This window comes from Podarcis pityusensis, assembly GCF_964106645.2.
Source record: "Podarcis pityusensis genome assembly, chromosome: 10".
In the NCBI taxonomy this organism is placed as follows: Eukaryota; Metazoa; Chordata; class Lepidosauria; order Squamata; family Lacertidae; genus Podarcis; species Podarcis pityusensis.
The window spans coordinates 11009413-11023331 of record NC_138035.1 but is presented as its reverse complement, the minus strand read 5'-3'; the positions used below and the strand labels follow the sequence as shown (position 1 = coordinate 11023331).

Sequence of the window (13919 nt, the reverse complement as noted above, 5' to 3'; positions counted from 1 at the left end):
TTCTCCTCCTCCTCCTCCTCCTCAGACAATGAGGACACATAACCTCATTGTCAGACCCAAATTTGCTGCGTTGTGAACTGGCTAATGTATTCCGATTGCCATTGTTATCTTTTTGTTTAGATTTCTGTACGCCAAGGGGTTGGGTGTGAAGCACTTTCCTCTCTCTCTCTCTCTCTCTCTTGCTCTCTCCTTTTTCGCTTGCTTGTTTGATTCCTTAATTTATGCACCTTTTCCAACACAGGTGCCACCACCGGCATCAGAACAACTTGGCAACTCTCCCAGGGCACCATCAATCCATCAAGAGGTTGTAATGAAATTGGACTCTAAAATGGTTTCTCATCACCTGCCTTGCATCCAGTGCCCAACTCCTTGCTGTTACCGCTGCCGTCATTCCTGAGGCAGTCGGTCAGGTTTGCAAAGCACTGTGGCCTTCCCGTTCTTGCAGTGTACCGTTTGAATTCAATCCCTTGAGGCAGCGGTTCCGAATCTTCACCCACTTGCAACCATTGCCTTGAAACAGTAGCTGAGCAAGGTGGGTGCGGTGGGTGCGGCCTACTCTGGGTGCCTTCCCTGAGGGGGGTGAAATCACCCCAGGCGGCGCCCTCCTGGGATGCTCCCCGGCACTGGCGCACCCCCCCGGGACACGCGCCTGCGCCAGTGCACCCCCTGGGAAGCACACTACTGCCAGTGCACCCTGAGGGCAGCTAGACCCGCCCCCATGGCCCTCCGCCTCTGCCTTGAAAGAATCAATGCTCAACCAGGATTGTCTGAAGAACATAAAGCTTAAGAAGCTTTGGCTGCTGGATCAGGCCAATGGACCATCAAGTCCTCTTCTCAAAGTGGCCAACCAGCTGCCTGTGGGAAATTCACAAGCAGGATTTGAGCATAACAGCATTCTTCCCCCAATTGGGCTTCTAGCAGCTGATATTCAGAGGTATTCTGAAGGTAGAGCGTAGCCAAGAATTTGTCCAATAGGCGTTGATGGTCATCACTATATCTTATGGGAGTAAATTCTATAGTTAACCACATGAAGAAGAAGAGTTTGGATTTGATATCCCGCTTTATCACTACCCGAAGGAGTCTCAAAGCGGCTAACAATCTCCTTTCCCTTCCTCCCCCACAACAAACACTCTGTGAGGTGAGTGGGGCTGAGAGACTTCAGAGAAGTGTGACTGGCCCAAGGTCACCCAGCAGCTGCATGTGGAGGAGTGGGGAAGCGAACCCAGTTCACCAGATTACGAGTCTACCGCTCTTAACCACTACACCACACTGGCTGTCCTTTCTTTTGTCTGTCCTGAACAGTCACCAGAGCTATACATTTAAAGCAATAAATGTCCTGGCTTTCTCCAAAGGATCTTGGCAACTGTTGTTTGCTAAGGGTGCTGAGAGTTGTTAAGATGCGCCTTTTCCCCAGAGTTCCCTGGGAACAGGCATTAAACTTGGATGATCCTGAGTTTTTAGAATTATGAGAGAGGAGGAAAACCTCCACTAGCCTGAACCCCTGCTGTACAGCTTAGACTACAGCAGGTTTTCACACAGAGAGAGACAAGTTAACTTGGGATAATACCTCATGTGTCTGATGAGCAAGATCACAGTCAGTGAAATATCATACCATACTAAATTTGTTAGTCTTTAAGGTGTCCCAAGACTCTTTGTTGTGTTTGCTGCAAGAAGCTAAGATGGCTGCCCCTCTTGAAGATAGTCTGAAGTACCACAAATCTCTCACCTCACAGGGAAACAACTGACTGACCCATTTCTAGCTTCCCAGGAACTTCCGCCCCGTAAGGGAACTGCAGTGTGCAAAATAATGTGTGACATCAATTTCCTTTCAAACTCAAAAACTACAGAAGTGCAGTCAAATGCACTTCATTTTACTTGTGTACGCTTGCAACTTGGCAACACAGACATCTTTTAGGAGACACGTCTCCTATACACCCAAAGAGAACCTTCTGGAGCCTTCTTCCTAACCGCCATTTGGGCCATAATGCCAAACTTTATCTCTGAGTATTTCAGCAACAATTCTACAGTGCTGAATGAGACAATAAAATAAAATAAATACTTCAATTCCTGTACTGAGCTCTAGTTTATGTTTTCCCAGAGATGGATTGGGGATAGGAGTGTTAACCTGGATTTATCTGCACGCACTAGGTAGTATGAATTTAGCATTGCTCTACCTGCATTTTATCGCTAAATTAAACACACGTTGAACAAAATAATGTCATTGAAACCAATGGGGGAAATGGGGGTTTCTTCAGTTCCAGCGGCCTGTCACATTCTCTTGGGTTTGCATTTTCCACCGCCAATGTTTGTATTCCTTATCCCGCCTGGAGATGCAGTTTTACAGACCAGCATATTGATTTTAAAACTTTAGAATACCTTCGACACCAGACGTAGAGCACCTCATTTGTCATGTGGATGTCGAAAGGGAGATTGCGGGCCTCATTTTATTCCTGATTAATTTGGCCTTGCGCTGCATTTCCTCCTGAACTCGTAATAGGAAGTTCGGTATCTCTATATTCATTGCATTGTTTGTTGTTTGAGAAAAGAGAGCGAGAGAGAAAAGAGAGAGAGAAAGAGTGAGGAGAAAAGACACAGAATCACACGGCGTTATTTAAATAGTTGCAAGCCTGGGCTTTCTTTTACTTTCCCCCCACTCCAACCCCCCAATAATCGGTTATCTTGTATAAACAGTTTGAAATAAATAAATGCACACAGGAGGGGGAAAATAAAACAAGATAAGAATTCATCAGGTTCTGTTCAAAAGAATGACACTAGCACGATGCTCTTCATAAACAAGACGACAAACTCAGCCTTGAGTTTTCTTTCTCTAATTTGCCTGGTAGTCTGAATCAATGGTGTTGCTGCTGCCCTATTTGCTCAAAGAAAGGATGGCAGATATATCAATCTTTTGTTTAAAATATTAGGATACTTTTAGGGATTGTGGGGAAGGGGGTGGGTGAGTCTGGGGTGGTTGTGTGGGGAGCGTGAGATACATAAAAACAAAGCAAAATACATCGCACGGTTAAAAAGAGTTATTAAAAATAGGCATTCTATCAAATGGAAAATTGCTCCCTTGAAGAATCTGACATACCATCCTCCCAAACTTTCCACCTTAAAAGCATTGCTCTAAAGGGGAAATGTAAGGGGAACTGTCCCCTAAGAAAAAGCTAATCAACTGCCCAGTCAGTCTTTCACATGATAGATTTGAATCCTTGAACAAGGCTACTCTTAAGTCCTCATAAACTGGACAAAGAAGGGTAAATCTTCAGACTCCTCATTCCCGCTGTGTAACCAGCCGTACAAATGTTAAATGGAGGGGGGGAGCTTTTACAGATCTGCAATTCCAGTCTATGCATTCCGCTATAGTTGAAGGAGTTTTCTGCAAACCTGGACAGCATCTTAAAAAGCAGAGACATCATCTTGCCGACAAAGGTCCATATAGTTAAAGCTATGGTTTTCCCAGTAGTGATGTATGGAAGTAAGAGCTGGACCATAAAGAAGGCTGATCGCCAAAGAATGGATGTTTTTGAATTATGGTGCTGGAGGAGACTCTTGAGAGACCCACGGACTGCAAGAAGATCAAACCTATCCATTCTGAAGGAAATCAGCCCTGAGTGCTCACTGGAAGGACAGATCCTGAAGCTGAGGCTCCAAGACTTTGGCCACCTCATGAGAAGAGAAGACTCCCTGGAAAAGACCCTGATGCTGGGAAAGATTGATGGCACAAGGAGAAGGGGACGACAGAGGACGAGATGGTTGGACAGTGTTCTTGAAGCTACTAACATGAGTTTGACCAAACTGCGGGAGGCAGTGGAAGACAGGAGTGCCTGGCGTGCTCTGGTCCATGGGGTCACGAAGAGTCGGACACGACTAAACGACTAAACAACAATAATAGTTGAAGGATGTTATCGCCAGATTCTGTACAAAGAGAGATCCTGCCTACACGTCATAGATCACCGCCATCACTGTTTATTTCTATGCCTCCTTTCCATAGTTAAACAATGCTCAAGGCAGCTTATGAAAAGGTTTGCATATTTACAAAAATATATCAGAAGTAGTCATAAGCAATGAATAAAAACGCATCAAAATGTGGCCAACAAAATTAAACAATCCCCATGTAAATCATAATAAGATCTAAAAATAAAGACAGAAAAGTTAGTGTCAATAACAGCAAAACTGACGTCTCCAGTATTAAATCTTGACCTCAGTAGCAATAAAACCCTGGACAATACCCTACAGAAAGAATGTTGTTGGTCAAGGGAGCCATGGACTCGGAAAGGTTGAAAACTCTCCACTAAACCAAAGGTGGGTGTTGAAATCAGTGAGTGTCAGGGACAGGACTGAGGAGGGATGGTGGAGACACACCCACCCCCACACCCCCACACCTCTTCTCCTGCACTTCCCAGAGAAGAAGGAGATAGTATAGATTTACAACAGCGGTTTGCAGAAGGTCATAATTCAGAGGCTGCAGAGGGGAAGAAGAAGAAGAAGAAGAAGAAGAAGAAGAAGAAGAAGAAGAAGAAGAAGAAGAAGAAGAGGCAGCAGAGAGACAGATGACAGACTCAGTGTATTTAGAAAGCATTCCAGACCCACCCCCCTTCTCCCAGAACCAGGCAGGTAGGAGAACAGAAAGCTCAGAGGCCGAAAGCACAGATCTGCCAATGTAGGGATGGGAGAGACGGAGGGAGTGGGGCTTTACCTGGAGCAACGCCATTACTGCAAGAGAGGCACTTTCCAAAGCCTTTCTCTGTGAGTATTGAATAAAAGACTTGGTAAAAACTCCTCTTGTTTATCTAATTCTTGGGAACCCACCAAGGGAGGGATCGGATTCCCAGAAGCCTGACAGTGCAACTTCAACACACTTCCATTTGGCTTCTTCAGACCCATTCTTAAAGCTGTATGAGGACTGATGCCCCCGTTGTAGTCATCAGTTTGCACAAAAGGCCCTTACACTGGGCATATGGTGAGGAATCACCATTTTTTTACAGTAAGCTCCACAACTTGAGTGTGAAACCAATCCTCAGTCCAAAAGACGGTTTGCCAAAGCCACTTCCGCCCTGCAGAGGAGGTGGAGTTGTGGGCTTCACGCCCCCACCACGCGTGCGGTGGCTGGAGCCCAGCCCCTGCACGATTGGGGGAATCCCCAGCCACATCACTCCCTGGCCAGCCAATCTCCTGGCTTTGCGGGCATGGCCTGCCCTATTTAACACAGGCGCGGCCGGGGATCTCCCTCTTTTCCCTCCTACCAGCTGTTCATGTTTCCCACTCTCCTGCCCTTTAAGGTTTTTGTTCCTTGACCTTGCTATGGACCTTGGTTGGTTGCCATTGAGGGGCCTGGTAGGAATTTTTCCCACTTGGCAAATTGGCACCAGCCATTGGTTTTCGCCTACCTCGTAGCAAATCGTCACGACTTCCTTGGTATTGGTGGTTAGGCATTGGTATTGGTATTGCTCTGTAGATGGAAGAGGGGAGGTAGCGCCATCACCTGCCCCGCATATTGAAGGGTAGTCCAATAATGGATTCCAGGGGGCGTGACCCTGTCTGAAGCCTATAGAGGTGAGGGCCTAAGGCACGCCCCCAATCGGTGACCCCGAGAGAGTTCCTAGCTGATGTACATCAGCAGGACTCCCCCTACCGGTGGTTAACCCTTCTCGGACTTCAAGCGGAAGTCAGATATAGTCGGTTAGGACCAATGCCTAAGCCAATACCGCTCATCACCTGTAACCAATAAAGTTGTGGCCTTATTTAGCCCATTAACCTTAATAATTGTGTCATGTGTCTTTATTTCCACTGGGGGGGCGGGAACTTGCCACGCAAATGCCGATCGAGCTACAGCTCCTTCCTACCTTGACAGCATCTGGTTGCTCATTCAGAATCACAGGTGGATTTCTGCAAGAGGATCCGGTGCTCTGTCCCTCCCCTCCCCCCCTCAAGCACACAGACATCCAATGCCCAACTTGTGGCGGGGTGTAAAAAAGCAGTGTAAGACACATTGCAGAACAGTGTTGGTAAGTATGGAATGGGAAGCCCACGAGATAATTGCATTTTAAAAGAAGATGCTCCCACATTCCACAGGATGGCAGACAATCTTCTTCTCTTTATTGCCGCCCAAGCAGAATGTGTGTACTGCTTTCGATTGCTGCGCTCAATGCAGCCAGATAAGCGAACTCCTGTATTCTTCATGGAGTGATTTCAGAATAATGTGCTCCAGGGACATGGCCATTTACAAATGTGATGACAATCCATTTCCTATTGTGAAAGAAAAAGAAATCAAGTGACAAGGCAAAGTTTCTCTGTATGATAAAATAATGGTTTTTAAAAAAACTTTCAAAAAGAAAGACTTGCTAATTCAACAATGGCTCCCGATGCTTAAATTCTTTTTATTAGTCTTATCCATCTAACAGGCGAAAAAAATGTAAACACTGTGTTGGATTTTTCTCCTGCTCTCCCATTTTTCTTTTTCAGTTATCTAAAGGCTTACATAGATTTGGTTGGCCCAAAGTGATCCTGGGATGTAGAGAGGGATGTTGCATTTGAAAAGCAAGAGTACAAACCAGTCACCCAGAAGTCCTATTGAATGAACCCATCGATCTGGAGTAAGATCCCCCAGCCTGCAGACCTACCAATGTTGTTGGGCTCTAACTGCATTTTTCCTGGCCATTGGTCATGGTGCAAAACCTCCAGAGGGCACCAGGTTTGGCTGATATGGATGTAAGGGTGGCAAAGTGATTTTGAGGCAAGTGAACCAGGTAATCCCCTACTTGTACTTGTACAGTCATACCTCAGGTTACAAACGCTTCAGGTTGCGTTTTTTGGGGGGGTTACGGACCCGCCAAAACCCAGAAGTACCGGAACGGGTTACTTCCAGGTTTTGGCAGTCACACATGCACAGAAGTGCTAAATTGCGCTTTGCGTATGCACAGAAGCATCGAATCACAACCTGCACATGCGCAGACTTGCCACTGCGGGTTGCAAACGTGCATCCCGCACAGATCATGTTCGCAACCCGAGCGTCCACTGTACATCTTTATTATGGCCATAGGCCAGGATAAGTACATATCTAAAGGTAAAGGTACCCCTGACCATTAGGTCCAGTCACGGATGACTCTGGGATTGCGGCGCTCATCTCGCTTTACTGGCCAAGGGTGCCAGCGTTTGTCCGCAGACAGCTTCCGGGTCATGACTAAGCCGCTTCTGGTGAAACCAAAGCAGCGCACGGAAATGCCGTTTACCTTCCCACTGGAGCGGTACCTATTAATCTACTTGCACTTTGATGTGCTTTGAACTGCTAGGCTGGAAGGAGCTGGGACCGAACAACAGGAGCTCACCCCGTCGCGGGGATTCGAACCGCTGACCTTCTGATTGGCAAGCCCTAGGCTCTGTAGTTTAGACCACAGCGCCACCCGCATCCCACATACATATCTAGAGCATGCTAAATAGGCAATAGGGCAACTGTAGAAGTAGGAGATAATCCACAATTCAAGTGTTGCTCATGAATTGAATGCAATTGTTGGCCTTGGCCAAATTGTTGTCTATCTGACTTGGCCCCAGTCCCCTGGGGCATGCAGACAGTCATACTGACCTACTCCACAAATGTTTGGCTTCACATGGAAGGACAGTTTCATACAAAGATGTGCTCTCCTAAGCCCACATTCCCCGCATTTTTGCATCCCTGTCTCAGCAACATCTAAGCTGACTTGGTCATGTCTGCAGAATGGAAGATGGCAGGATCCCCAAGGACGTGCTCTATGGGGAGCTGGCTTCTTGCACTTGGCCCGTTGGCAGGCCAACTCTGTGTTACAAAGGTTCCTGCGAACAAGACATGAAGGCTGGCAGAATCAGCCCTGCCATGTGGGAAACTGTTGTAGAAGACCACAGGTGAGACAGACAGGTGACCAGGGGAGGAAACCCTTGTAGCAGACCACAGGTGAGACAGACAGGTGACCAGAGGAGGAAACCCTTGTAGAAGACCACAGGTGAGACAGACAGGAGACCAGAGGAGGAAACCCTTGTAGAAGACCACAGGTGAGACAGACAGGAGACCAGAGGAGGAAACCCTTGTAGAAGACCACAGGTGAGACAGACAGGTGACCAGAGGAGGAGTGGCTGCTGGAAGGAGCGCAGAGAGAAGAAGCGCCCTGGTGCATCTGCTGCAACACAACTGGACACCTTCATCTGCCCCAGCTGCAACAAAACATGTCTCTCCTGTGTTGGTCTCTACAGCCTCAGCAGGCGATGTAACTCTCCAACGTTTTGACTTCACCCCCAAAGGCGCACTCCTCCATTGGATGCCAACAACTTCACAGAGCTGCTGTAAGGCTTACATAAGAGAAATGCTTCACAAACATAGGGAGCCGTGTTCTAGCACATTGGGCGATTTGTCAATCTACACACACGGTGTTCCAGAATGTGATTATCTGTACACATTACTTTGCTGTAGAAACACATTGCATAACTTGTAGAAGTGCAAACATCAAAGGATAGGTCTGTGTTTCACTCTTTGTATTGTTTTGTAACGTGCAAACTGGGTAGGTTTGCCTTGAAATGCAACATCAGTTGTAACATCTGAGGTGGCCCAATACTTATTTTACAGTGTACATCCCCAGATCCTTATATTTTCCACACATTTTGGCTATTATTGGCATGAGTACAAGCTTCTGGCAGGAGCATAGGGAGCTGCCTTATACCAAGTTGGAACATTTGCCCATTTAGCTGTCAGGAGTGCATGCAGGAGCCAGGCCCTGTGACCAGTAGGACTTTGCAGGACTGGGGCCTTCCTAAGTTTGCTCTGGAGAGGCAAGGCATGGCTGCACAGGGGAGGCCGCTTGGTAAATAACTGCACCTGGTAGTAAGGGAAGGGATATAAGGTCAGCATTTCCCTTCGGCTCTTTGCCACAGCAACTCGTTTCCTGCCTTGCTGCGTTTGGCTTCTTGCTTTCTGATCCTCAGACCTCGGCTTCGTGACTCCTTGCTTGTCGATCCTCAGACCCTTGACTTCATGACTCCTTGCTTCTCGACCCTTGGACCCTTGACTTTGTGACTACCTGCTTCCTGAACCTCGGACCCCTGGCTCCTGGACTCTCGTTCCTGCTCCCACCCCACCATCTTGCCCCTGGTCCTGATGTCCTCAGCAGGGACTTGGATTGCCCGTAGACCTGACCATGACATTAGCTCACTATTGTGTACTGGCAACAGATCTCAGGGGTTTCGGGCAAGGTTTCTCCCAGCCCTACCTAGAGATGCTGGGGACAGAGGGTTCATCCACACTTCCGCTTGTCCCATGATTTGTAGCCACGGGCCTTTCAGATTTTTCTTTTGAACCATCGCTTCCCCGGGGAAAACCTGCCATTTACTTCAGAATTGCAACAAAGCGTGTTCTCCTTCCTAGAGAGCACGTGTTGCAGTGGGGTCTGAACAGGCCACCCCTCTGTTGCTGTGCGGGTTAGTATGGATGACCATCCGCAGTGATTGGGCGGTTGGGTTACAGGGCAAATTTTGGTGTTGCCATTTAGGGGGACGGACCAAAGTTTATAAAATCAAGTCAGGCAGCACTGACTGGGCTCTTTTGCTGCGTACATTGGATCACTTGCCCACCCTCCCTAATCTAGGGCTATTGCATTAACCTTACTATGCCTGTCATGGGGTCATCTGCTTTTGGGGCAGGGGCCTGGTAGGAATTTTGTCCATTTGGCTGTGTAGCAAATCGTCACAACTTGTAAGGTTGCGGTTAGGCATTGGTTTAGGAACTGGTTGGTGGAGGGGTATGGATTGGCGGTGCCTGCCCCTCCAATGCTGCTGCTGCAAGGGAATTCCATTAAAGGAATCCAGGGGCTTGCCATTCTTTCGTCCGTACCCCTGAATGGGGCTTAGGGCTGCGCAAGCCCCCGGGAGCATGCAGGGAGAGGTGAGGGTCTGGTGCCCGGCTCCATGCTCTCCCCAATATGGTTTTCCCTTACTGGCTTTCGCTGGAATCCAGAAGTCAGTTCTGTCCCTGAGTGTGGGGACAGATAGTCATAACCAATGCCTAAGCAACCACTCACATTTATGTATTTTAATAAAGTTGTGGCCAAAATTATGCCAAAAACCTTTAACAAAAAATATGTGTGAATTGTGAATCATTTAGGGGTGGCTTAGGGGACCTCGACATGCAAACATCAATCTGCAGAAAATCCAACTGACGTTCCTTCTGATTCAGAACGGTTTTTTCTGGGGAAAGTGGCCAGACAAAATAAAAATTTCTCAAACACACCTAGAAACAGAAGTTTTAACCTGGGACCTTTTGCATGCAAAGCTGATAAGACATTGAACAGCACGATAAATACCGTAATTTTTGCTCTATAAGACTCACTTTTTCCCTCCTAAAAAGTAAGGGGAAATGTGTGTGTGTGTTATGGAGCGAATGCAGGCTGCGCAGCCAGAAGCCAGAACAGCAAGAGGGATTGCTGCTTTCACTGCGCAGCAATCCCTCTTGCTGTTCTGGCTTCTGAGATTCAGAATATTTTTTTTCTTGTTTTCCTCCTCCAAAAACTAAGTGCGTCTTGTGGTCTGGTGCGTCTTATAGAGTGAAAAATACAGTATGTCAACCCTGTGTGTGGCAGTTGTGAAAAAGGATTAATTCCGTGCTAGGGATCATTAGGAAAGGAATTGAAAATAACATTGCCATTATCTTAGGCCATTACACAAATCTATGGTGCAACCACATTTGGAATACTGTGTACCATTCCGATTGTTTCCCTATCCCCACCCCACCCCCAAAAATTCGTCCTCTTTGATCTATGAAGGTATTTTCATCTAAAAGGATTTTGCTACCGTTTGCAAAATCTCTTGATGATCATATTGGGAGGAGGAGAATTGCCTTGTGCTGCCCATCCACTTATTTCAAGCCCCATGCCTTCAATAAAACCCCACTTCTTCCTATATAGCTTGGCTTCCTGCCCCACAAATCACACTGTTACGCGGATCATTCAAAAAATATAGATGGCGGAAAATCTCCGAGCATCCTCCGATACGATTTGCAAACTGACAGATCACTCTCCCTTTCACCTCTAAATCTGCCCAGTTTTTTTGTTTTTTTATATAAATACCCTCTTGTTATAAATCTCAGAGTTTTAGCAGGATTCGCTTTGTCCATTTATCAAAAACACGGAGCTAAATGGTTTCAATGGGGAAAAGAGCAGACGGCCTCTTTTTATTTTCTTTCTCCCCCTCCCCACCCCCTGTAGAAATGTGATCTCCGAACTCCACAAATCAAAATTCTTATCTCATGTTGATGCCAGCACATAAAGCACAAGCCCTGCGGTAGATGAATGTCTACCAGCAGAAAGCATTATTAGTCTCTTTAGCTTGCTGGCTTCTGCTGACCTACTTTTAACTTGCTCGCAATAATGTACCATACCTGAGTAATATTGACAGCCCATCTGCTGTGATGAATTAATAATATCACTACTTTTCCTCCTTCCCCCTCCCACCTTTGCATCACAAAGTGCTGAGATAGTTAATTCGAATAGACCTGGGTTTTACTTGAAACATGGATAGAATGCTCAGATTATTCCTTTTTTAAAAAAAACAACTGCATAGAACCGATCTATTAAATCCACTTTCCTGCTACCCGTGACACTGGCTAAGTTTGTGGTTGGCCAGTTTGTGGTTGGGTATCCTACGAGGCACAAAGACTCTTCCTTCCTCTGATCATCATAGCATTCAGAACCCTTCCACTCAGTCCACTAGAGTGGAATATGGGAAAGGCTGGGTCACAACGGACCAATGACTGTTCCTGGGTCAGAACCCATTGTTTACCGTTAGAAGAAAAACAGATTTGTACTAGGGCAAACAGAATGTCTGGAGAGGGAAAATTTGAGGGACTTAGAGGGGTGATTTGGGGCTCAGACACACTTGTCTTGGGTTTGTGGTTTCTTCCATTTGTCCTGAGACTTCTGAGTGATAACCAGCCTCATATAACCAACATGTTTCAGTCTAATTCATGCATGAAGGGGTTAATGCCATAGAGTAAGCTGTCCTGCCAGGCTTAGTTAGGTCACTCTCCCTCACCTTGGGAGGGATTAGGTAATCAACCCTTTATTCCCCAGCGTATCTGAGAAGGTCAATGCATGAAGAGCTTTTGAGCTAGTTGCTTGCAGCTCAGACCGCATGGCTCTTACAAGCCTTTCTTGTGTTCCTATACCCCTGATTTAGGGACTTTCACCACTGAAACTAAGCAAAGTTTTATTGCCCATGTTTTCTGAATGTTGTATGGAAAACATTGCACAAACAATAAAACTTAGGTTCGTTAAAATGCTGAAGGTCCCTAAATTATTGGTATGGTAACACAAGAAAGGCTTGTAAGAGTCATGTGGTCAGAGATGCAGCACACACTGAGCTTCTCGGCTAGCCGCTTATATGAGTCTGGTAATCCCAAAACGTCTAGGCATGGGTCTGAGAAGCATTTCTTTAATCCTGCCACATTCCATGGGAAAAACTGTGGTTTACCATTGAATAGGAACAAACATCAACCAGACTGGGAAGGAAGCACACTGGAAAGCTTGGATGTCTCCTCCTGTGGTGACAAGAAGAAGAAGAAGAAGAAGAAGAAGAAGAAGAAGAAGAAGAAGAAGACGAAGAAGAAGAAGAAGAAGAAGAAGAAGAAGAAGAAGAAGAAGAAGAAGAAGAAGAAGAGTTTGGATTTGATATCCCGCCTTTCACTCCCTTTTAAGGAGTCTCAAAGCGGCTAACATTCTCCTTTCCCTTCCTCCCCCACGACAAACACTCTGTGAGGTGAGTGGGGCTGAGAGACTTCAGAGAAGTGTGACTGGCCCAAAGTCACCCAGCAGCTGCATGTGGAGGAGCGGGGAAGCAAACCCGGTTCCCCAGATTACGAGACTACCGCTCTTAACCACTACACCACACTGGCTCTCTAGGACCCAAGCAGTTGCATTTAACCCTTTAATGAAGTGCAGGAGAGCTGATCAGAGATCTCCAGCCATCAGATCTAGTTTTCATTTCCTTTTGCTACTAAGGAGTGGCAACAGCACCTCTCACTTTTCAGAGTTCCCCGGGAAAGAGGGCTTGATTGCTAAACCACTTTGGGAATTGTAGCTCTGGGGGTGGGGGAACAGGGCAAACAACTCTCAGCACCCTTAACAAACCACAGCTCCCCAGAATCTTTTGGGGGTAAGGCATGGTTGTTGAAAGTGGTCACATAACCATTCAAATGTGGCCTTAGCTAAACCAGATTTCAGGAAAAACAAAACATAGGACTGACCTACTGGCCAGTCAAGGAAAGGATCCATTCATCCCTCTTTGCAGCAAGGCCAGGCCAAAGGGAATCAATGGAGGATTCAGTCATGATGTAGCCTGGAAGGAAAATACTGTGGCTTCTTCTTCCACTCCAGAGTCTTCAGAAACTCATCAAAATGGACCCCATTAGGCAAGATCTCATTCCAGCTTTAGCCAAGCCTGGTAGAAGGGCCCTTCAAAGACAACTGTTCATAAAACTTTGTAAACTGCTTCGAAGCCTTTTTTGCATTAAGCCATACTGTATATTTCCTGCCAACCTAGCAGTTCGAAAGCACATCAATTACAAGTAGATAAATAGGTACCTCTCTGGCAGGAAGGTAAACAGCGTTTCCGTGCGCTGCTCTGGTTTGCCAGAAGTGGCTTAGTCATGCTGGCCACATGACCCGGAAGCTGTACACCAGCTCCCTAAGCCAGTAAAGCAAGATGAGCGCCGCAACCCCAGAGTCGGTCATGACTGGACCTAATGGTCAGGGGTCCCTTTACCTTATACTGTATATTAATTCACAATTTATTTAATAATATCAACAGAAACAACAACACAGTCTCTTGGATGTGGAATATCCAGATGGCCACTTGCACGCTGCCCTCTCCTTTTTAAAAATCAGGTATGTTTTGACCCTGTGTAC

The 13919-nt window shown here is 46.6% G+C and overlaps 1 long non-coding RNA gene across 2 annotated transcripts; it reads right to left on the bottom strand.

Moving 5' to 3' along the window:
* Positions 1-699: 699 nt before the first annotated feature.
* LOC308486504 lies at positions 700-13650 on the bottom strand. Of its 2 annotated transcripts, none has more exons than XR_013991104.1 (4): positions 13596-13650; positions 5847-6249; positions 2377-2511; positions 700-855 (listed from the first exon to the last, which is right to left on the bottom strand). It is a non-coding gene; the product is annotated as an uncharacterized lncRNA (long non-coding RNA). The 2 variants fall into 2 exon arrangements; XR_013991105.1 differs by lacking the exon at positions 13596-13650 and adding an exon at positions 13259-13459.
* Positions 13651-13919: the final 269 nt, after the last annotated feature.